The sequence below is a fragment of the Bos taurus genome, chromosome 24 (genome assembly GCF_002263795.3).
Source record: "Bos taurus isolate L1 Dominette 01449 registration number 42190680 breed Hereford chromosome 24, ARS-UCD2.0, whole genome shotgun sequence".
Taxonomy (NCBI): domain Eukaryota; kingdom Metazoa; phylum Chordata; class Mammalia; order Artiodactyla; family Bovidae; genus Bos; species Bos taurus.
The window spans coordinates 8,167,449-8,193,228 of record NC_037351.1 but is presented as its reverse complement, the minus strand read 5'-3'; the positions used below and the strand labels follow the sequence as shown (position 1 = coordinate 8,193,228).

The 25,780-nt window shown below is 37.0% G+C and overlaps 1 protein-coding gene across 2 annotated transcripts in view; it reads left to right on the top strand.

Annotated features, from left to right (window-relative positions):
- CCDC102B (coiled-coil domain containing 102B) overlaps positions 1-25,780 on the top strand; it is a 282,031-nt gene that overhangs the window by 208,996 nt on the left and 47,255 nt on the right. The window lies entirely within an intron of this gene.

The following is a 25,780-nucleotide window of genomic DNA, read 5'->3' as shown; positions in this document are numbered from 1 at the left end:
AAACTGTGGAAATATTGGTGGAAATAATAAATACATATTATTTAAAAATAATATGTAAAATCTTAACTGTTGCAAAAGTAAGTTCAAATGTCAAATGATGTATTTATAAAGCTAAGAATTTAATTGCTCAGTTTGCCAAGTTGTTAATTGGATTTACTCTCAATTTAAACTGCTTCTTTTTGTTAAACTCTTTCCTTAGTGTGGCCATTATTATTATATAGTATATATGTTATTATATTATTCCATTCAGTTCAGTTGCTCAGTCATGACCAACTCTTTGCAACCCCATGGACTGTAGCACACCAGGCCTTCCTGTCCATCACCAACTCCTGGAGCTTACTCAAACTCATGTCCATTGAGTCGGTGGTGCCATCCAACCATCTCATCCTCTGTCATCTCCTTCTCCTCCCACCTTCAATCTTTCCCAGCATCAGGGTCTTTTCCAGTGAGTTAGTTCTTTGCATGAAGTGGCCAAAATATTGGAGTTTAACTTCAGCATCAGTCCTTCTGATGAATATTCAGGACTGATCTCCTTTAGGATGGACAGGTTGAATCTCCTTGCAGTCCAAAGGATCACAAGAGTCTTCTCCAACACCACAGTTCTAAAGCATTGATTCTTTGGCACTCAGCTTTCTTTACAGTCCAACTCTCACATCCATACATGGCTACTGGAAAAACCATAGCTTTGACTAGATGGACCTTAGTTGGCAAAGTAATGTCTCTGTTTTTTAATATGCTATCTAGGTTGGTCATATATTTTTCCCAAGGAGCAAGCGTCTTTTAATTTCATGGCTGCAGTCCCATCTGCAGTGATTATTCCCTTATTGTAGCTCAATACCTACTCTTGATTTTTCTATATATTTTTTAATAATAGATTCTATTAGTAAGAGGACTTTGAAAATATTCAGTGGTTTTCTGTGTTAAAAGAGATGTAAATCAGGGATCAAGTAGTTCTTAGTCCCTGTGTGTTAGTTGCTCAGTTGTGTCTGACTCTTTGTGATCCCATGGACTGTAGCCTGCCAGGTTCCTCTCTCCATGGAATTCTCCAGGCAGAAATACTGGATTGGGTAGCCATTCCCTTCTCTAGGGGATCTTCCCAACCTAGGGATCAAATCTAGTTCTTTCACATTGCCAGCAGATTCATTACTGTCTGAGCCACCGGAGAAGTCCTGCTGCTGCAGCTGCTAAGTCGCTTCAGTTGTGTCCGACTCTGTGCGACCCCGTAGACAGCAGCCCACCAGGCTCCCCCGTCCCTGGGATTCTCCAGGCAAGAACACTGGAGTGGGTTGCCATTTCCTTCTCCAATGCATAAAAGTGAAAAGTGAAAGTGAAGTCGCTCAGTCGTGTCCGACTCTTCACGACCCCATTGACTGCAGCCTACCAGGCTCCTCCGTCCATGGGAAATTCCAGGCAAGAGTACTGGATTGGGGTGCCATTGCCTTTTCCGGGAGAAGTCCTAGATACCTACAATTCACAAATAAAGCAGATGAGAAGGAGCCTATGGTAACTGACAAATAAAAGCTTTATGGTGAGGGAAAGAAGAATCAGTTAACTTTGAGATGACTTTCATGCTTCCAAGAGTTCATGGATTTCTTCATTGAACTAAGATTTGGTGTAAGTACTGAGCTATAGATCAAATATATTCCCAGTGTAAAGGTCACAGTCTAATATGATTGTATAAGCTGGCTGCACAATAAAAACCCTTTGGAATATTTTGTTTTTTTTCAACCTTAGATCTGTTTTTAAAAAATTATATTGGAGTATAGTTGAATAACAATGTTGTGTTAATTTCAAGTGTACAACAAAATGATTCAGTTATACATATACATGTATCTGCTCTTTTTCAAATCTTTTCCCATTTAGTTTATTACAGAATATTGAATACAGTTTCCTGTGCCAACAGTAGGCCCTTGCTGGTTATCTGTTTTAAATATAATAGTGTGTTTATGTCAAGGTCAAATTCCCAGCCTTTCCTTTTGGTAATCATTTTGTTTTCTGAGGCTGTAAATTGGTTTCTGTTTGTAAATAAGTTCATTTTTTTTTTTAAGATTCCACATAGAGACGATGTCATATGATATTTGACTTACTTCACTTGGTATGATAATCTTTAGGTTCATCTATATTGCTGCAAATGGTATTATTCCATTCTTTTTAATGGCTGAGTAACATCCATTGTATAAATACACCACATCTTCTTTATCTGTTCATCTGTCAGTGGACATGTGGGTTGCTCCCAGGTCTTGGCTATTGTATACAGCACTCCAGTGAACACTGGGTACATGTATTCTTTCAAACCATGGTTTTCTCCAGATATATGTCCAGGAGTGGGATTGCTGGATCATATGGAAACTATTCTTAGTTTCTTAAAGAACCTTCTTACTGCTGTTGAGAGCAGCTGCACCAATTTACATTCCCACCAACAGAGCAAGAGGGTTCCCTTTTTTCAAACCCTCTCCAGCATCTATTGTCTGTAGACATTGATGATGGCCATTCTGACTGGTGTGAGGTGATATCTCATTGTAATTTTTACTGGCATTTCTCTTATAATTAGTGATGTTGAGCATCTTTCATGTGCCTCTTGACCATCTGTACATCTTCTTTGGAGAAGTCTCTATTTAGGTTTTCTGCTCATTTCTGATTGGGTTGTAAAAATATTAATACTCAAGACTTATCTCTAGTAGCAAAGTCAATTTTTATGGGTGGGGCCTGTGCATGAGTATTTTTAAAATACTTCCTAAATGATTCTGTTTTCTAATGACTTATCAGAACCCCTGTTCTAAGGAGAAAAGACTGCCACCATTGAAATTCAAATTCGTAACTTTGGTCCCCACCGAATACACACATTTACAGTAACAGATTTTACCAGTAGAGTATAAATGAAATGGCTTGCTACAGAAACCAGGCTTTTAGTCCATTGTAGTTTGTACCTGTATCATAGTAATTTGAAAAACTAATTGATATGATCTTCTAGTTTTGAGAAAAGTTCAAAAGATAGAAAATCACTTAAACAGATGGAAAGAATAAGATACTATGAACAATGTAAGTTTACACTCAAAATGCTAGTGTTTTGCTAAATGCATTTGTCGGCGTGGCTTTACACTTAGTAATTATCACCTTAATCACCTTATTACAGTTTAGCTAATTTTGGCTTTGCATTTTAATGCTCTTGGTGTCAAAAGGTGTATCTTTCCAAAAGTCTGATATCATCAGCAATGATGAATGTGAGAGATACTTTGTTTAGACCATTAATTATCTAAATTAACAGCTGATTTTTAAACAAGCCTTTATTTGGAAGGACACAGACCTTTCCTAGCCCTAAATATATTTTGGTGAAATCTCATTAACTTACACTCGGCTAATTTTAAGACTGTGAGAATGGTGATAGACTGAAATTTGAATTTATCTATGAAAAAGATGTGGTAAGTGTTTCAGGTTAAGGTTAAAAATAAATAATAAAGAGGCCAGTTTCAGATTCATGTGGGGACAGAAGCGGTGACCAGTGATTCAGGATCTGAACTGAACTGCAAAAACCAGCCCAGTCCATTTATTGCCTCCTGGATGAGATGGTTGGATGGCATCACTGACTCAATGGACATGTGTTTGAGCAAGCTCCGGGAGTTGGTGATGGACAGGAAAGCCTGGCGTGCTGCAGTCCATTGGGTCGCAAATAGTTGGACATGACTGAGCGACTGAACTGAGTTTCTGTGTTAGATGTTAGAATACACCTGAGTTCTTCCCCAGAAGAGGTTTATAGTGTCCCTGGGGATAGCCCAACATAAATGTTTGAAGTTAAATGTGCAAAATCAGTGTCAAGATGGTGGTATTTATAGGATGCAAGAAAGAATTGGCCATATTTCTTTTCCTTCCAGTGCTTAAAGGCTATTTATGTGTTCGTTTTAATTATTTATCATCTGGCACCTCAACTGGAATATATGGGCAAAGACCAGTACAGTTGTGCCCCTAACTGGGCCAGCTTTCAGTAAAAGTGTCCATTCTCTTCTCCAGGTGATCTTCCTGACCCAGGAATTAAACCCAGGTCTCCTGCATTACAGGCAGATTCTGTACCATCAAATCACTAGGGAAGCCCAAAACTGTCTCAAGTGCCCTTAAAATAAAGACATCATCGCACTATAACATGAGCAGAAGTCTTGCATCCTCATCGCTATACACAGCTAATCTAAATCCTAATAAATCCGCTTTCTGTGGATAGTTTGAAGGGTACCACTTCCTGCAATTATTTATCATGATCCTGCTCTTTCTTTACCCTACCAACCACCTAGATTGTCTTTAAAGGGGTTTAGGACAAGCCATCCCAAGTACTCTTGCCTGGAAACTCCAATGGACAGAGGAGCCTGGTAGGCTGCAGTCCATGGGGTTGTGAAGAGTCAGACACGACTGAGCGTCTTCACTTTCACTTTTCACTTTCATGCATTGGAGAAGGAAATGGCAACCCACTCCAGTGTTCTTGCCTGGAGAATCCCAGGGACGGGGAAGCCTGGTGGGCTGCCATCTATGGGGTCACTAAGAGTCGGGCACGACTGAGCGACTTCACTTTCACTTTTTACTTTCATCCATTGGAGAAGGAAATGGCAACCCACTCCAGTGTTCTTGCCTGGAGAGTCCCAGGGACGGGGAAGCCTGGTGGGCTGCCGTCTATGGGGTCGCGCAGAGTTGGACACGACTGAAGCGACTTAGCAGCAGCAGCAGCATCCCAAGTTGTGCCACTCTGGCATGTGTATTATTTAGAACTGAAAACAAGCCCAAAGACTCAGAATTTTGAACTTTCCCTCTTACTATCTAAAAGAATATAAACATAGCTTCTTCCTGGGCTTTACTTTCCCCTTAAGCCTTAGACTTCTACTTCCATCTCCTTCAGTAGGTTCAGTTGCTCAGTCATGTCCAAATCTTTGTGACCCCATGGTCTGCAGCACACCAGGCTGCTATCCATCACCGACTCCTGGAGCCTGCTCAAACTCATGTCCATTGAGTTTGAGAAGGCTCAAACCATCCTCTGTAATCCTCTTCTCCTCCTGCCTTCAATCTTTCCCAGCATCAGTGTCTTTACCAATGAGTCAGTTCTTCGCATCTGGTGGTCAAAGTATTGGAGCTTCAGCTTCAGCATCAGTCCTTCTAATGAATATTCAGATTCCAATGAAAAATCAGGAAATCGTGATTTCCTTAGGATTGACTGGCTTGATCTCCTTGCAGTCCAAGGGACTCTCGAGAGTCTTCTCAAACACCACAGTTCAAAAGCATCAATTCTTTGGTACTCAGCTTTCTTTATGGTCTAACTCTCACATCCATAATGACTACTGGAAAAACCATAGCTTTGACTAGACGGACCTTTGTTGACAAAGTGATGTCTCTGCTTTCTGTTACACTGTCTAGGTATGTCATATCTTTTTTCCAAGGAGCAAGCGTCTTTTAATTTCATGGCTGTAGTCACCATCTGCAGTGATTTTGGAACCCCAAAAGATAAAGTCTGTCACTGCTTCCATTGTTTCCCCATCTATTTGCCATGAGGTGATGGAACCAGATGTCATGATCTTCGTTTTCTGAATGTTGAGTTTTAAGCCAACTTTTTCACTCTCCTGTTTCACTTTCATCAAGAAGCTCTTTAGTTCCTCTTTGTTTTCTGCCATAAGGGTGGTATCATCTGCATATCTGAGGTTATTGATATTTCCCCCAGCAATCCTGATTCAAGCTTATGCTTTTTTCATCCCAGCATTTTGCATGATGTACTCTGCATATAAGTTAAATAAGCAGAGTGACAATATATAGCCTTGATGTACTCCTTCCCCAATTTGGAACCAGCCCATTTTTCCATGTCCAATTCTAACTGTTGCTTCTTGACCTGCAAAAAGTTTCCTCAGGAGGCAGGTCAGATGGTCTGGTATTCACATCTTTTGAAGAATTTTCCACAGTTTGTTTTGATCCACACAGTCAAAGGCTGTGGTCAATATATAGTATAGTCAATAAAGCAGAGGTAAATGTTTTTCTCGAACTCTCTTGCTTTTTTTGATGATCCAACAGATATTGTCAATTTAATCTCTGGTTCCTCTGCCTTTTCTTAATCCAGCTTGAACATCTGGAAGTTCTTGATTCATGTACCGTTGAAGCCTAACTGGGAGAGTTTTGAGCATTACTTTAGTAATGCTCCATCTCCTTAGTCAATATATACCTCACTTTGCTTTGCTTTGGGGCTTCCCAGCTGGCACTAGTGGTAAAGAATCTCCTGCAATGTAGAAGACCCCGCTTAGATCCCTGGTCAGGAAGATCCCCTGGAGAAGGGTATGGCTACCCACTCCAGTGTTCTGGCCTGGAGAATCCCATGGACAGAGGAGCCTGGCAGGCTACAGTCACAAAGAGTCAGACATGACTGAGTGACTTTCACTTTGCCTTGCTTTGGAATTCTTCATACTTATGTTGATTCATGCTCTGTATATTATAAATTGTATTTTCTCATGTTAACTATGTTCTATTATTTTATTTGCCAATCGAAAAAACTAGGAGGGAAAAAAAAGGTAAAATCCCCTTTAGAACTTAATAAAAAACCAAATGCATCATGTGTGCTATATTCTAAGCTAAAACTGTTTCGATTTCTGTGTAGAAAATTATAGCATGTGATAAGAACTCAGTAAAATCAGCGTGTTTTAAGGACAGGTTATATGGAAGACTTTAGAGCATGATCATTTGTTAGTGTTTCCCTCTCCTCTTAACTCTAGGCAACACTTTTAGACCACCAGTTCAATGGACATGAGTTTAAGCAAACTCAGGGAGATAGTGAAGTGCAGGGAAGCCTGGTGTGTTGCAGTCCATGGGGTCACAGTGAGTCAGACACGACTTAGTGACTGAACAACAACAACATTTTTATTCTTCTTTTGAACAATGTCTGACACTTTATTAGCATTTTTTGTCGAGTTCTATTGTTTCCACTCATTTATGCTCTGAAAAATGGAAGTGGTATAAAAACCTCATTAGGAAAAAGGACAACAATAGACAACACAGCAAAGAATAATCACTTTTCTTCTTCCTCTTTGGTTGAGTTAGTCTCACTTCTCAGCACCTACATTCTTCATGCAAATCTGTCTTCTCTGTTTACATATTTCCTTTTATACTGACATCCCACTCCCATCCCCTTCTCTCCATGTGCAGCCACTTAATGAGATTTTGTGACTGCTTTTAAATGTTTTTTTTTGTTTTTTTTTTTACATTTTGTTCTTTGTGTCGTGTGTATGTGTTTAACTTGTGTTAACTCGGTGTCTGGTCCATACCCCAGGGAGATTCTCACACAGATCTAAGAGGGGTTCGGTACAGGGTGTTGGTTGCAGGTTGTTCCTGGGGGCTCAGAGGAGGAGCATCTGGGCCTTTGGTCACAGGGTGAGTGGACACATCTGGATGGGCACCAGAGGGTACTCTGCTCTACAGCAGATGACTCAGTTCGGTTCAGATCAGTCACTCAGTCGCGTCCGACTCTTTGTGACCCCATGAATCTCAGCACGCCAGGCTTCCCTGTCCATCACCAACTCCCAGAGTTCACTCAGACTCACATCCATTGAGTCAGTGATGCCATCCAGCCATCTCATCCTCTGTCATCCCCTTCTCCTCCTGCCCCCAATCCCTCCCAGCATCACAGTCTTTTCCAATGAGTCGACTCTTCACGTGAGGTGGCCAAAGTACTGGAGTTTCAGCTTTAGCATCATTCCTTCCAAAGAAATCCCAGGGCTGATCTCCTTCAGAATGGACTGGTTGGATCTCCTTGCAGTCCAAGGGACTCTCAACAGTCTTCTCCAACACCACAGTTCAAAAGCATCAATTCTTTAGTGCTCAGCCTTCTTCACAGTCCAACTCTCACATCCATACATGACCACTGGAAAAACCATAGCCTTGACTAGACAGACCTTTGTTGGCAAAGTAATGTCTCTGCTTTTGAATAATAATTATTGTCTCATATAAATCTTACTACAATCCTGAAATTAGATCTTTAATTACAGCAATTTTAGAAATCTGAGTGAGTAAATGACAAGACCATAGTCAGATGTGGAGAAGAAGAGTTAAGATACCAATTCAGGTGCTGATATACATATTAAAAATATATCCTCTTGTTTATACAGTTTCGTATTCTTTGCACAGTAATTTTGCAACACTGCATTCAATATTCTCTGTAAATGAACATTTAAAGAGAGAGTTTTCTTTAGGATTTTGGTTTCTATATTGGATTACCAGGCATTTTGATAAAAGCTTAGTGTTTCAAGTCCCTGGTGAGCCATTTAAAAGGGAACATTCAGGAATAATTTTTTTTTTCCTGCTCTAATCAGAATATTTTTGCCTTGCAAAAACCACAATTGAGCTTAATAGTAAAGTATTCCAAATATTTTGGTAAGATAAAACAAGGGACATTCTATTGTGTCAAAAGAATTAAAACCCTTAAAATTTTCTCATATGGAATATATAATGAGAAAAATGACATATTTAGGATATTAACATTATGTTTGTAAAGACAAATGTCAAGAGTGGAATTATATTACTTTCAAGTACACATGTTTTTTTTAACTTTCTAAAATAAAAATTGTGATATTTGAACTTGTCTTATTTTGAAGTTTTGTCATTTAAAAGATGTTTAGTAAGTCATTTATTATGACATTTTGATTATTTCATGTGAAAAGTTAAATTATTTTTTTAGAGTTGCTCAAACTGGAATAATTAAAAAAGAAATGACTACTTGTATTTAAACACTCAGAACTCTAAGACTGTGAAATTCTTATGAGTCCTTTCTCCATCATGCTATAATAAATTAACAACTTGGGAAGTTTAAAAAGATACACAAACCAGATCTATAACTATTCATTTCTGTGTCTTTGCTGTAGTTCAGAAATCAGATAAACTACAAACCACAGAAAATTAGGCATATTTAAATTTGTAATTTGAAGCATTTCAATGATGACTATTATGCAAAACTAAAATTTATAGTGGCACAACAAACAGGTCTCTTTTTCTTTTCATGGAGGAAAAATGAGTGTTTTTTAATGCAAGATGAATAAATACAGCCATCTCCTAAAGATATAATATCTATGTTCTTACTATATCTTCATATTTTATTGCTTTAAATAGCAGAAAATATTTTATTTTTGGTTAAAGTTATCAATTTAAAAAAGCACACTAGAGTTCTGGTGTTTTTGTTTGCTTCAAGTACCTGATTAGCTTAGGAAAGGAAGAGGTATAATTCTGTTCCTTCTTGGGAATCGCATATTTGATTCAAAGCCATCACTTTTGGGAGTGAAATTGGTGCATCAAATAACTGAATTGTATGTTTCAGAGGTGATCACATTTCTGAATACAATGGGGCAGGACTCTAATGAGAAGTAGAAAGTAGAGCAGAGTCAGAGCTGAGATCCAGAACTCTTCTCTGGAGGTTGGGGAAGGGGGAAGTCAGAACCAGGATGTCAGATCTAGATTGAGGCCATTTTGGTACAGAGTCTACACCAGAGAAATCCAAAATGCGTGTTCTAAGCATGAGTCTAAAGGATCCAGGAGTCCTTGGAGTTGGTGCACAGTCATCCCCATCACAAAATGCTCTTGCAATCATGTGGGTGGGGTTATTAGGGCAGATCTCCTGAAGGAGAAGAGGGTCAGGATCCATTATGGCCTCAGATAACAGGAACCGTGCACTGCCCCAGCCTGGGGGCATGGCAGTGTGGTCAGTGTGTGGCTGGTCCTCTCGCCTTCCAACACTGTTTGTCTCGGTCTCTCTGGTGCAGGGGATACCTCAGCCTCATTCCTGTGTCCTGGGATTCTCTGGTGGTGCCTTGTCCATGAATAGGGGGTGTGAAATCAGAAACACCCTCTGTCACCATCTTGGTGATGTCACTCCTCATTCTTGTTAACTCTTATCACTGAGCACAGTACCCCCAAACAACAGCTTTTAGTGCTCTGCCCTCTCAGTTCCTCAAATTCTTTCTTTCCGATTATCTTGTTCTTCACTCGACATTACCAGCCTACTCCCGAGGTCACACTTGATATTGCCTTCATCAATTATTACACCTTCTTCAGGGTCTCAGACTCTCCAAACATAAGCTTATCTTTCCAATTTAATTTTTTCAGTACCAAGCACAAAACTTCAACCCCTTGGAGCATACAGTCTATTGATACTATCTTTACATTGTCATTTATCCACCTCCATTTTTTATTTCAATCCTTTCTCGTAAATGTGATGTCTCAACATTACAATCCTTTCTCTGCATTATACCTCCATCTCCTTGCCTCCATATCTTTTGCAGACATTCACTTGTGAAACTCAAGCTCTGGTTGAATGCAACCCTCTGCTTTGTCTGCAGCTGCATATGGCACTAGAGAACCGAGTGCTATGCTAACAGGTCTTGGTTTAAATTCATCTCAAGTAGCATCTTAGTGTTCTAGCATTAACTTTTCTAAATGACTATCTCACTTCCTCTCTCTTTTACTCCCTCCTCACTCCTCCACATTCTGAGCTGATAATCTTTCTGCTGAATTTACTGAGGGAAAAAAAACAGGAATGTGGAATACAGAATATGCACTCTCACCATCACATCTACTCAACTAATTTTTATCAACTGCAACACCTATATTCTGCCTATATATCTGGTACTATGGATGAAATTTCTCAATTTCTGTATGTGGTCAGCAAATATTTATATATATATATATATATATAATAGATTACATATACATATATATGTACACATTCACATGTATATACATATGCATGTATAAAGATTTTACATATATAATGTTTTAAATAAATCAACTTCCTTTACATACCTCATTGCTGCCACTATTAAATTTTACTCCCTCCCTTTACAGCAAATCCTTGAAAGAGATATATGATACTAACTTCTTATCTTCATAGCCTTCATTCTCTCTCTAATCATAACAGTGATACTTTTGATCTCTGCCTCTTTACTAATGCAAACTTGTCAAGGTCACAAATGTGCTCCACATTTTTAAAGCCAGAGCTCCATTCTTGGGTTTCATCTTCCTGAAAATATCATAGTAATTTGACACAATCAATCCCATTCTTAAAGTAACTTACTCTCCAGGCTTCTAGAAAAATCAGTGTTTCTTGGGTTTCACCTTCTGCTGTGCTTCTTGATCTCAATCTTGTTTTCATGTCTTCAGCTCTGCATGTGTCTTAACCTAAGACTTAGAAATATTTGACCACAGACTTTGTAGATTTTTAACATGTAAGAATTTTAGGGATTGTAAAATGACTTTGTATTGAGAGGAGCCTAGCAGGCTACAGTCCATGGGGTTGCACGAGTCAGACATGACTTAGTGACTGAACAACCACCACCACCACAATATAAATGGAGAGTTCAGTTGAGTTCAGTTCAGTCTCTCAGTCATGTCTGACTCTGCAACCCCATGGGCTGCAGCACGCCAGGCCTGCTGCAACTCCCAACTCCACCACCAACTCCCAGAGTTTACCACCACTAACTCCCAGAGTTCACTCAAACTCTTGTCTGATGAGTTGGTGATGCCATCCAACCATCTCATCCTCTGTTGTCCCCTTCTCTTCCCACCTTCAATCTTTCCCAGCATCAGAGTCTTTTCAAATGAGTCCATTCTTTGCATGAGGTGGCCAAAGTATTGGAGTTTCAGATTCAGCATCAGTCCTTCCAATGAATATTCAGGACTGACTTCCTTTAGAATGGACTGGCTGGATCTCCTTACAGTCCAAGGGATTCTCAAGAGTCTTCTCCAACACCACAGTTGAAAAGCATCAATTCTTTGGTGCTCAACTTTCTTAATGGTCCAACTCTCACATCCATACATGACTACTGGAAAAAACCATAGCTTTGATTTGCTGGCAAAGTAATGTCTCTACTTTTTAATATGCTGTCTAGGTATGTCATAACTTTTCTTTCAAGGAGCAAGTATCTTTTAATTTCATGGCTGCAGTCACCCTCTGCAGTGATTGAGAGAGTAAAACTGTTTAAAGTTGGTTTCAGTGACTCAGATGGTAGGCAGTGATTCTATTAAAAGGTGAAAAAAAATTTTGAAAATTTGGAATCTAAATGTTACTCAAGTGAAGGAATGCTTACTACTGTGTCATTGGTTTTCATATGTACAGAACCAGAATATTGTTTTAAGGAATGTGCCTTAAATATTGGTTTCCCATCTGTATTCCATCACTACCCATAAGTCTCCACTGACTTTTGTAGTATTACTAAGGCCATGGTGGTAGTGATGCATTGCAATCAAAGTGTGCTAACTTCATTCTACTTACTATTTAATGGAAAAAATGTTGTCTTTATATTTCAATATTGTATAAGTTTTGTAAATCATGACTATATTTCCATGTACTTGTTCCTTGCTGTTATTTAAATAGCTACTTCCTTATCATCACTGTGAAGCAAAGTTGATCATAAACTTATTTTCTACTAGGGAATACACAAAGTACAATATTTTCCTATGTTTTAAACACTTATCCTAATGTGCCATTAATCTTTTTTCTTATGTTAAACAGTTCAGTTACTGCTATATATTATTTTAGATAATAGTCATCAAAATTATTCAGACAAAATTAAAGTTTCTTGGTGAAGAGATTTCTGGAACGATATGGTTGTTGGTTTAGTTACAAAATAAACCAAAATTGTAATATAGGCAATTGCAGAAGTTTGGAACTCAGAAACTTAAATGTAATTCAATAAATAATGAGGTGTCCATTTCTGTTCCAGAAATATTTTTAGAAACACTGCACTTTTGCAATCTCTTCTATTTCTTTGACACTTTCATAAGAAGTGGCCAATAACCATTTTTATAGGTGATGTATGCAGAAGTTCATGCCCTAGTCAGCTTGTATCTTCCCTTAATGGAAGAGTATATATTTTAGTTATAGATTTTTTAAATTTGAATCTTATTAAAGAAGGATTTCATTTGTTTGGTCTTATTTTCAATGCCAGGAACATGACCGATATAGTTAGGTATGTACTGGTGAACTGGTTTCATTCTTAGGGAAGTTTCAGGATAAGTAACTTCCTCTCTATACATTTTTGTCTTTTTGGAAAACTTGTAATCTGGAAAGGTGTTTGTATCATAGAGGAAAATATTACTTGCTTTTATCATTATAGTTATCTCTCTAGTCCTTGTAGTCCATTTCAGACACTTAGAAGTTTTCCTCTAAATTAGCAAAACTTATTATCAGATTATGATACTCTCCCTACCCTCCGTGGAAAGTGAAGCATTAGTCTTTCAGTTTAGCAGTTAAAATATCACTTGTTTTCACCTCTTAATTTATAAATCTTAATTTATAAATCTATAGTAATTTAAAATCTACTATATTTTTGTAGTCTTTATAAAACATCTTTTTGAAGGCTTTTCATTTTCTCAGTTCAGTTCAGCTCAGTCGCTCAGTCGCGTCCGACTCTTTGCAACCCCATGAATCGCAGCACGTCAGGCCTCCCTGTCCATCACCAACTCCCGGAGTTCACTCAGACTCACGTCCATCAAGTCAGTGATGCCATTCAGCCATCTCATCTTCTGTCATCCCCTTCTCCTCCTGCTCCCAATCCCTCCCAGCATCAGAGTCTTTTCCAATGAGTCAACTCTTTGCATGAGGTGGCCAAAGTACTGGAGTTTCATCTTTAGCATCATTCCTTTCAAAGAAATTCCAGGACTGATCTCCTTCAGAATGGACTGGTTGGATCTCCTTGCAGTCCAAGGGACTGTCAAGAGTCTTCTCTAACACCACAGTTCAAAAGCATCAATTCTTCGGCACTCAGCTTTCTTCACAGTCCAACTCTCACATCCATACATGACCACTGGAAAAACCATAGCCTTGACTAGATGGACCTTTGTTGGCAAAATAATGTCTCTGCTTTTGAATATGCTATCTAGGTTGGTCATAACTTTTCTTCCAAGGAGCAAGCGTCTTTTAATTTCATGGCTGCAGTCACCATCTGCAGTGATTTTGGAGCCCAAAAAATAAAGTCTGACACTGTTTCCACTGTTTCCCCATCTATCTGCCATGAAATGATGGGACCAGATGCCATGATCTTCATTTTCTGAATGTTGAGCTTTAAGCCAACTTTTTCACTCTCTACTTTCACTTTCATCAAGAGGCTTTTTAGGTCCTCTTCACTTTCTGCCATAAGAGTGGTGTCATTTGCATATCTGAGGTTATTGATATTTCTCCCGGCAGTCTTGATTCCAGCTTGTGTTTCTTCCAGCCATAAGCAGGGTGACAATATACAGCCTTGACGTACTCCTTTTCCTATTTGAAACCAGTCTGTTGTTCCATGTCCAGTTCTAACTGTTGCTTCCTGACCTGCATACAGATTTCTCAAGAGGCAGGTCGGGTGGTCTGGTATTCCCATCTCTTTCAGAATTTTCCACAGTTTATTGTGATCCATAGAGTCAAAGGCTTTGGCATAGTCAATAAAGCAGAAATAGATGTTTTTCTGGAACCCTCTTCCTTTTTCCATGATCCAGCAGATGTTGGCAATTTGATCTCTGGTTCCTCTGCCTTTTCTAAAACCAACTTGAACATCTGGAAATAACATTGTTTCTCTTTCTAATTTTTGGTATCTAATTATTTTTAATAAGAGTTTGAACCTGAGTTGTAATCAATTAACCAAGAGTACTTTCTGGTTTTTAAATGTTCCATTAGTTTCTAAGTTTCTCTTCATTTTGGGTTTTTTGGATGCAAGTCATGTGGCTTTTAATAAGGTTGCCATTTCCTATGTTTTATGAAGGTCTCACCACACTAATGACACCCCACTCTAGTACTCTTGCCTGGAAAATCCCATGGATGGAGGAGCCTGGAAGGCTGCAGTCCATGGGGTCGCTGAGGGTCTGACACTACTGAGCAACTTCACTTTCACTTTTCACTTTCATGCATTGGAGAAGGAAATGGCAACCCACTCTAGTGTTCTTGCCTGGAGAATCCCAGGGATGGAGGAGCCTGGTGGGCTGCCATCTATGGGGTCTCACAGAGTTGGACACGACTGAAGTGACTTAGCAGCACCACACTAATACACTCTATTGTATTAATAGAAACAGATTTCTCTGACTACTGGTAGATTGTCCCCAGTATATGTGGCCGATAGGGTGGCAAGCACTGTTTTAAGTGGGCTAAATTGCTTGAGTATAAAGAGGTGAGGAAGAGTTTTCAAATGATGTTAGGTAAAATTGAGTGGTTTTGTACTGAATTCTCTTGTTCTTAATGCTTATATTACTTTAAGAGTTCTCCAGTTCTAATCACACTTCATATTTGCATTTCTATAACTGATATTTCTGCAATTTCCTTTTTAGTTAAAATAATGAAGAATAATTATATTTTTGTACCCATATTCAACGTTAGTTCGGATTTAAACCTGCTGATTCTATACACGTGATAAGAGATTAAAACTTTGGATAAAAATGGCAATTTCATTTCTTCATTAAGTTTCATGATGCTGGAATTCACTCCAATACCCAAGGGCAAATAGGCACATAGTCCACTGCTCTTGAAAAGCTTCTTTCTGAAAGTAGACATCTGTTGTCTGTTAATTAAGTAACTTACAATAGGGAAGGAAGGATTGTTGGCTCCCTGGGTACTTTAATAATGTTTTCAACTGTTGAGATTCTCAAAGAGGAAAGTGGGAAATATATACCTCAAGATGCTGATCCAATACAAGCACTGTTGTCATGAAAATTAATATTATTTGACAATGTTTTGTCTTCCTTTGTTGTTAGACAAGATATTATTATTCTCTGTGCACATTAGATATTGGTCAGATTAATGCAACTTGAAGTCAGTTTTAATAAAGATCCATATCAAAAGCCTTGTGAGATACTGCTTACAAATTAAATACCCTTAGTGTTTTGTCACACATTTTGATGAGACTATTCCACTCCATGGAAATAGATGCTCTATAGTTGTCTGTAATTTGGATAAAATTAACACCAATTAAGTCTCCCTTATCAAGATGCTACATGGTAAACACTTGTAATATTGCTGCCCCAGGTGATCCAATGGAATCCTGTAGTGTTCTCTCAACTACAAATTTGTCACATAATATCATGGCTTTGATTCTACAGTTGCTATGGTACTCTGAACAAATTCTCAGTATTGGTCCCTTAGGGCATAAATTAAGACTCATCAGCATTGTAGGATGCCAAACACTTAGCTCTCACTGACCATCATGCAGCTTTAATTTATTGAAAAGAAAAATAACTGAGCTAAAATGAACTGTTTAATAGAATGCTTTGTATATAAATAAATAGTCACATAAGATTATGTAGGTCAATACATCTTAAAGCAGTGCCAATAACTATTAGACTTTTAAGGCATCAAGTCCATCCAGTTCAAAAGTTCATTATATAGAGGTAAAGCAATGAAATATTCTAGATTCAAGTGATACAGTTATTTAAGATAACATTCTTAAGAGATCTGGGATTATTGGATATATTCAATTGACTTACTTCTATTATAGCTACCCTAGAATTAATTTTTGTTTGGCCTAATATATAAATATTACAGCAATGGGAATATGCCATATTTACTCTTATTGTCTATGTTAACATTTTTGAGATCTAATTCATATACCATAAAATTACACTTTGAAGTGTTCAGTTCATGGCTTTTAGTAAATCATAGAGTTTTCTAACAATTACAGTAATCCAGCTCTCCATTATCAGTCATTCCCCATCTTCACTTTATCCCCAGCCCTTGGCAATCACTAGTCTACTCTCTATCTCTGTGGAATTTTAGACATTCACATAGAGTCATAGAATAGATGGCCTTTTGTAATTGACTCCTTTCAATTTGCATAATGTCTTCAAAGTTCATCCATACTGTCGCATAGATCAATACTTCATTTTTGTATGGCTATACTACAGCTTTTCCTTTTTCAGATGATAAGTATATAGGTTGCTATACTCCTTGGCTACCATGAATAATGCTACTATGAACATTTATTTACAAGCTTTGGTGTAAATGTACATTTTTATTTCCTTTGGAATTGCTGTATCATATAGTAACTGTGTTTACATTTTTAAGGCCCACCAAACTCTTTCCCAAAGTGACTGTGCCATTTTACATTCTCACAAGCAATGTTTGAGGGTTCCAATTCCTCTACATTCTCACCACCACTTATCAGAATTCATCTTTTATTACACCACCATCATGGAAGTAAAGTGGTATCCTCTTGTGGTTTTGATTTGAATTTCCTTAATGAGTTTTGATTATTTGTAGATTTTCTTGGGAACAATTTATATTCAGGTTCTTTGCCCATTTTTAAAAAATTGATTTGTTCTGTTTGATATTCTAAATGCAAGCCCCTTCTCAGATACATGATTTGTAAATACTTTCTGATATGTATATTAACTTTTCAACTTCTTGATAGTTTAATTTGAAACTTTTAGAAATAATTTTAATCAAGTCCAGTTTGTTTATTTTTTCCTTTTGTTGCTTGTGCTCATGGTGTTTTATGTAAAAGAAGATTGAATATTTCAATGCCCTGTAGATTTACTCCCCTGTTTTCCTAGCATTTTATAGTTTTAGATCTTATATTTAGGTCTGTGACTCATTTTGAGCTGTTGTTTATTAATAGTCATTAAGTCATATCCAACTCTTTTGCAACCCCATGGACTGTAGCCCACCAGGCTCCTCTGTCCATGGATTTTCCAGGCAAGATTAGTGGAGTGGGTTGCCATTTTCTTCTCTAGGGGAATCTTCCTGACTCAGGCATCAAACCCTTGTCTTTTGAATCATAGGTGGATTCTTTTACTGCTGAGTCACTAGAGAAGCCTGTTTGACTTAATTTTTTTTAACTGAGGTAAGGTAGGAGTTCAACTTCAAAATTATGCTTTTGACTATTAGTTGTCCTGGAACTATTTGTTGAAAGGATAATTCTTTATCCCATTGAAATACCTTAACACTCATGTCAAAATCCAGTTGACCCTAAATGTAGTACCTTTTTTCTGGACTCCTGATATACTTTTATTCCACTGACCTAAATGTCTGTCCTTCTGCATTGCCTCGATTACTACAGTTTCCATAAGTACTGAATTCAGAAAGTGTCAGTTCTCCAAATTTATTCTTCTTTTCTAACTCTATTACTGTTTTTATACTTTTGTTGTTGCTAAGAATGTTGGGGTTTTTTCACAGATATATCCACATGTGTTCCCCAAAAGAAGGAAATATAGTCACTTGGAAAATTATTCTGGCTTGGTAGGTATTTTTGAATTTTTTTTTCCTGTTTGTTTTTGTCACTAAGATGACAATAAAGCCTTTGGGGAAGTAACTGATTTAAATTACTGGGAATATAATTTTTATCTTTTATTCACTGTAAGGTCCACTTAGAGAAACTGTCTCTAGGTTTCCCAAAATATAGTTTCTTAAAATAGAAATCTCTCAAATCTGAACCATGTGTCACTTCATCAAGTTACTCAGTTGAACTGTTCACTTAAAAGTTAACATTCCTTTTGCTCTAAAGAGTTTAATTATTATTCAGTTGAGATATATTAGTTTTGTGAACCCTATAGCAACTGCACTGTTACCTTACCTCATTAGCAAATGTATAGTTTACAGACCTCAAAGTTCAACAAATTATTTCAATGACTACATTAATGCATAGCTTACTTGTTTCACATTTTTAAAACATATGACGATTGCCTAGTAGGCAATAAATCATTTCATCATTTTCATATAGATAGCAATATTTGATAACTTGAAATTAATTCTGAAATTGAAAAATATTTAGCATCATGTAACATAAGCTATATACTTAGCAAACTTCTCAAAAGGCAACAACCACTTTCCATCAGAGATCACCCAGAAGTTTCAGTAAAATGTTCCTATTGATTTTGATGTGTTTTTTTTTTCCAGGTAAACAGTATATTGTGGTATATTCCTTAAGTGGTTCAGAATATTTCAGTTCCAATTAAAAATATCTGGAAAATTAGTCTATACTGATCATTTATAATCAACAAATTGTCATACTCACTTATTTCTTACAAAGACTTCATTACATGAGTTTAGGGAATTTGTTAACAGGTGACTTACCTGAGGGCTTCCATGGTGGCTCAGTGGTAAAAGAATCTTCTTGCCATTGCTGGAGACGCAAGTTCAGTCCCTCATCCAGGAGGATCCCCTGGAGAAGGAAATGGCAACCCACTCCAGTATTCTTGCCTGGAAAACTCCATGGAGAGAGGAGGTTGGTGGGCTATAGTCCCACCAACAAAAAGTCGGACACGACTTAGCTACTGAACAGCAACAACACTTACCTGAAGTTGTGCGATCCTTCATTACCTTAATCAAATCCTGAACTGGAGAGATTATGAAGACACCCCACTATGGATGCCCTGGAGCAGACTGGCCAGAAGACCCAATACTAAACATGTCAGTTCAGTGACGGGAATGGGTCCTGCTCCATTACTAATGGAAAGATGAATCAAAACTGATTATCAATCATTTGCAGTTCAATTTAGGTAAGGATTTATAGTAAAAATAAAAATGGGTCTATGAGCTGTTGTCTGCAGCATCTAACAGGCTTTCCTTTTCTAGTCTTTATTTCATTTTCCTCTTTTCAAGGATAGAGATAAATAGTTTACATAAATTGCAAGTCCTTTTTAGTTGAAGTCACTGTCTCCATATTACCAAGTCTTAGACTATAGCCAAACCTTGTTATATTGCCATTTTGATCAAGCTTGTATACATGGTTTAAGCATATTTTTCTTGAATCACAAATTTTGGGGAATCTACCCAGATTTCAGCCAGACTGGTTGGGGCCTTACCAGAGAAGCAATTGGAACAATGCAGTTATTATACTCAACAATATTATACTCAACAATAAATATTGAACTGAATTTATCTGGGATATGGAAGTTTCAGGACATCAAGGCTATAGAATTTGCAAATTATGGTCTTTCTTGGCAAAGACATTTAACAAAAGTAGAAGGGCATCTGTTGCTTTAGCCTACCCAGCATCCATTTATTCTTCTTTTTATACATGCAAACACTATTCTAAGCACTTGAAATCTATATATGAATAAAATGAATATCCCTTTTGCAAGGAATTTTCATTCCAGTGAACAGAGACCAAGACAATTCATATATAAATCATATGACTCCTGGAGGAAAAAAGCAGTGTTCTTGTTTTCAGTGCAGGCTGCAATATTAAATATGATGTCTGGCCTCAGATTTGAATAAATACGTGGAAGATGTTAATGAAAGTTAATCATCCAGATAACTGTTGAACAGAGGTTCCAGGAAGAAGGAACAGTGAGTCAAAGTCCCTGATGGGAATGATCAAATAGAGAAAAAACAGGATAATATATGAGAGAGCACCCTGTATTGATGAAAGTATGTGTGTCCTTGAGTAGGTGAAAGAGGATGGCATCTGGTGCACAAGTGGGGACAGGGAAAGTGTGTGTGTGCGTGTGCAGCAGTTGCAAGAAGCTCACAGTCTCTGAGAGATTTCACCAACAGTTCATTCCTTACTTAATATCAGAATTTATAACTGTGAATGAGGAAAATAACTTCTGTCACTTTTATTTGATAGAGATTTTGTTTTTTAATTAGATTGTTTTTGTGTTTAAAAAATCTTATATTGGAGCATATTTGACTTAAATGTTCTGTTTCTGGTATACTTCAAAGTGACTCAGTTACACATATACATATATTTAATCTGTTCTTTTTCAGATTCTTTTCCCATATAGATTCTACAGAGTAGAGTTTCCTGTGCTATACAGGAGGTCCTTGTTGATTATCTATTTTATATATAATAGTATAAATATATTAATTACAACCTAATTTATCTCTGCCCCTTTGGTAACCATAAGTGTGTTTTCTAGGACTGTCTTTTATTTTGTAAATAAGTTCATTTGTAGTGGAATCATTTGTATGTGGGATCATTTTTTAGATTCCACATACAAGTGATATCATAGGATAGTTGTCTTTCTCTTACTTCACTTAATATGATCATCTCTAGATCTATCCATATTGCTGCAAGTGTCATTATTTCCCTCCTTTTATTCCTCAATAATACTCCATTGTATATATGTACCACATCTTCTTTATCCATTCGTCTGCCTACAGACATTTAGGTTACTTCCATGTCTTGATTATTGTAATTAGTGCTGCAGTGAACATTGGGGTGCGTGTATCTTTTCAAAGTATGGTTTTCTCCATATATATGCCTGAGAGTAGGATTGTTGGATCAGATGGTACCCTAGTTTTAGCTCCTTAAGGAACCTCCATTCTGATTGCCATAGTGGCTACACCAGTCTACATTTCCATCAACAGCGTGCTGTACACCCTCTGCAGCACTGAAGTTGGTAGAATTTTTGGTGATGGCCATTTTGAATAGTATGAGGTGATGCCTCACTGTAGTTTTAATTTGCATTCTCTAATAGAGATGTTGAGTATCTTTTCATGTACTTACCTTTTGGCCATCTGTATGTCTTCTTTAGAGGAATGTCTATTTAGATCTTCTGTCCGTTTTTTAATATATTTTTTTGCTCTGGAGGTACATAAGCTATTTGTATATTTTGGAGATTAATCTCTTGTCCATCCTATCATTTACAAATATTTTCTCCCACTTTGTGGGCTGTGTTTTCATTGCTTATTTTTTCCTTTGGTATGCAAAAGCTTGTAAGTTTAACTAGATCCCATTTGTTTATTTTTGCTTTTGTTTTCATTATTTTCAGTGGTGGATCAAAAAAGATCTTGCTGTGATTTATGTCAAAAAGTGTTCTGCCTGTGTTTTCTTTTAAGGGTTCTGTAGTATCTGGTCTTACATTTAGGGCTTTAATCCCTTTTGAGTCCAGGTGACACTAGTGGTAAAGAACCCATCTGCCAATGCAGGAGACTAAGAGACCTGGGTTCAGTCTCTGAGTCAGGAAGATCCCCTGGAGGAGGGCATGGCAACCCACTCCAGTATTCTTGCTGGGAGAATCCCATGGACAGAGGAGCCTGGTGGGCTATGGTCCATAGGGTAGCAAAGAGTCAGACACAACTGAAGCAACTTTCCATGCGTTCACAGTGTTAGATAATGTTCTAATTTCATTCTTTTACATGCAGCTGTCCAGTTTTCCCAGAACCACTTATTGAAGACATTCTTTTCTCCATCGTATATTCTTGCCTCCATTGTTGTAGATTAATTGACCATATGTGTGTGATTAGACATAAGAGATGTGGGTTTGATCCCTGGGGTCAGGAAGATCCCCTGGAGAAGGGAATGGCAACCCATTCCAGTATTCTTGCCCAGAATATCCCCATGGACAAAGGAACCTGATGGGTTACAATCTGTAGGGTTGCAAAGAGTCAGACATGACTGAAGCGGCATAGCACATGTGATTAGAATCAGATGTGAGCCAAGTCTTTGAGGTAAGGACTGAATTCCACATTGGGCATTTTCCATTGCATTTTCAACATTCTTAAAGTTAAATGTTATTTTTTATTGTAAATTTTATAAAAATTTAACAGATTTAGAAGAACATTTCCACCAGTATTTTGTATCATTTTGTTTTTTCTTTATATGTTATTTAATACAAGAAATGTAATGAATTACTCATAATATTGTGAGCTTTTTTTCCCAAAGTTAAATATCGTGAAATAGCATTATGAAGCCTAGTTAAACATTTTAATGTCAGCAGAATGTTCTATCAGAATGATGAACTATAATTAAACATGAAACTTTCAGTAACCATTCAGGTCAATTTGACTTTTTCATGAACATAATAAAAAATATTTGAGCAAAAAGAGCTTTTGTGTGTCTCATATTATTTTTCAGACATTTCAATACATGATAACTTCTTAAAAACATGAATGTCAACACTTCTGGCATATATTTCCAAAATGCATTACAAATTTATTCCGATTATCCCAGTTTCAAATATAATAAACAACTTAAGCTCTTTATTTTTCAGTTCAGTCACTCAGTTGTTTCTGACTCTTTGTGATCCCATGAATCGCAGCACGCCAGGCCTCCCTGTCCATCACCAAGTCCCGGAGTTTACCCAAACTCATGTCCATTGTGTTGGTGATGCCATCCAACCGTCTCGTCCTCTGTTGTCCCCTTCTCCTCCTGCCCTCAATCTTTCCCAGCATCAGAGTCTTTTCAAATGAGTCAGCTCTTCGCATCAGGGGGCCAAAGTATTGAAGTTTCAGCTTCAACACTTTATTCTTTGTTGTACCAAAATATTCCTTAAATATCTAATAATAGCTATCTGTAATTAAGTTATCCAGTTAGTTCCCATATTTTCCCACATTGGCATTCCTAAAGTCCAAAAGAGTAGAATAAAAGATGAAAATTTATAAACTGAAAAAAATACAAAAAGGTAATATTTCTCATTGATTTATTAAGTCATCTGGGAATTGTCCCAGGTAATGCCAAATAGATGGGTTTTTTTCCAAGTAGATATTTGGAAGGGTATGAAAATATGAAATAATCTAATAGTCCATAATAATAATTGTCAATCATTATTAGCCTGTTACTTTATTCTTATCATTTTTATCCTGATAGAAAATATTTAATGAGTCATGAATGTTGAGCATTGATTCCTCCCTAAATAATGAAATTTGTTGTAAGACTGAAGAGGCAAAATTAGTCTATATGCTAAATAGTCTGGGCCTACTAGAATTTTCATTGGAAGGACTGATGCTGAAGCTGGAACTCTAATACTTTGGCCACCTGATGCTAAGAACTGACTCACTGGAAAAGACCCTGATGCTGGGAAAGATTAAGGGCAGGAGGAGAAGGGCACAACAGAGGGTGAGACGGTTGGATGGCATCACTGACTCAATGGACATGAGTTTGAGCAAGTGCCAGGAGTTGGTGATGGACAGGGAGGCCTAGCGTGCTGCAGTCCATGGGGTCACAGTCGGACGTGACTGAACAATTGAACTGAACTAAAATTTGTAAGAACTTTTAAGTAATACATAAATATTTGTACTCTAATAAATACGTCTGTAACATTTCTCTAACAAAATAGACAACACTATTGATTTGAATAACTTCAAGTAAAATACAATGATTAAATCCAACATAAGCATAATATATTAAATACATGTTACATTAACTGCAGAAAAATGAGAACTAGAGAAATGTAGAAGATCTGTAAAAAAAAATTTCTGGTTCAACATTTATATAAAGTAGAAACAAGAAAAAGCGAAGTCCACAAAAACCTGCACAGGTTAGATAAGAGAGAACTTTTATGGTAAGAAAATAAACTTTAAAATAGTGGATGTCAAAAGAGTGTGGGTATTACTAAAATTGTCTCAATGATTGACATTCAAAAATAAAAAATTATTTCAGAGTTAATTTTGATATACTTTAACAATGTTTACTTCATGGGCACAAATAATTGATAGGAAAAGGTTTACAGAATGGTATTACTCCATGAAGTTATGAAAAGGAATAGCTTTTTAGTCCTGGAAGATAATAATACCAACTCAACTCTATAGAATTCTACTGTTTAAAATGTTTTAACTTGAATAACACTGGCCAAGGAATCAGAGAATTGGGATCAGTTTTCATATTTAGCAATATTTTGACTCTGTACATACTAAGGAAGATTTCATATTTAATAAAATTGTAAGAATAATCAAAATTATCACACTGACCTTATTTTACTATAGTGCCACAGCTCAGCAGTCTTTGGAGAGATAAGATTTTTGTCTTAAAGTTGTTTCTATATCCATAAAAATGTCCAGATGATTTTGAAATATTCAACTGGATGAATATGGTTGCTAGATCTTGTGAAGAAAAGACAACAGTAAAAGTATCCAAAACCTACCCCATGGAAACTCCACTCAGGCTAACAACTTGACAACTTAATTAACTGTTTATTACAATGTGCTTATTTAGATAAAAAATAAAATTGTATCAATAATACAATACCTCATACCATATAGAAAAGTTAATCCCATCTTGATCTAGGACTTAAATGACAAATACAAAGCCTTAACAAATTTTAGTTGACAGTATAGATTAATATTTTTCTAAGCTTTGAATAGGGAAGTATTTTTAGCATCATTAAATACATCCCAACTGTAATAGAAAATAGATAAATGTTTAGTAAAATAACATTTACCCAAAGATCTCTTAAATAAAATGGAAAAAATAAGTTATAAACTTGATAATACTTGGTGAAGATACTCAGAACACTTACAACTGACAAAGGGTTAGTGTCAAGATTACAGCACAAACATGTACAGGTTGAAAAAAGAAAAGAGCTCCAAATAGGGTCATGAGCAGAAGACCTGAATAGGAATGAGAGAAAGACACTGAACCAATAAAAATATAAAGAGGTATTGACCCTAATTTATTTAGCAAGGAGTGGCAAAAGTTTTACCATCTCACATTGAGCACATCTGTCCCAGGACTTGACAATCAGGGGACCATCTAATTGCCTTTGGGAGGGAAGTTAGTAAACTGCTTTGGGAGACACTTTAGCTTTATCTTTTATAAAATTCAACATTAAAAAATACAACCTGAAAATTCTCCTACGTATGTCTTTAGAGACTACATTGCACATATACATCAGGAGTTACACACGCAAAAGTCCACAGCAGCTCAAGGCTGCAAACAGTCTACTACTCATGAACAAGAGGGTGGTTACTGTCTTAGCATTACTGTGCAGTATAATCGTGTAAAACAGAACAGGGCTACAGAGAGACACTCATGTAGATGAGTCTTAGCAGTTGAAGTATCAGATAATTATAAACAGCATAATACCCATTTTTTTGTGTGTAAGTTAAAAACAACTAAAAGAATACATGTTAAAGGATATTTCTGTTTGTACCTTTTTGTTC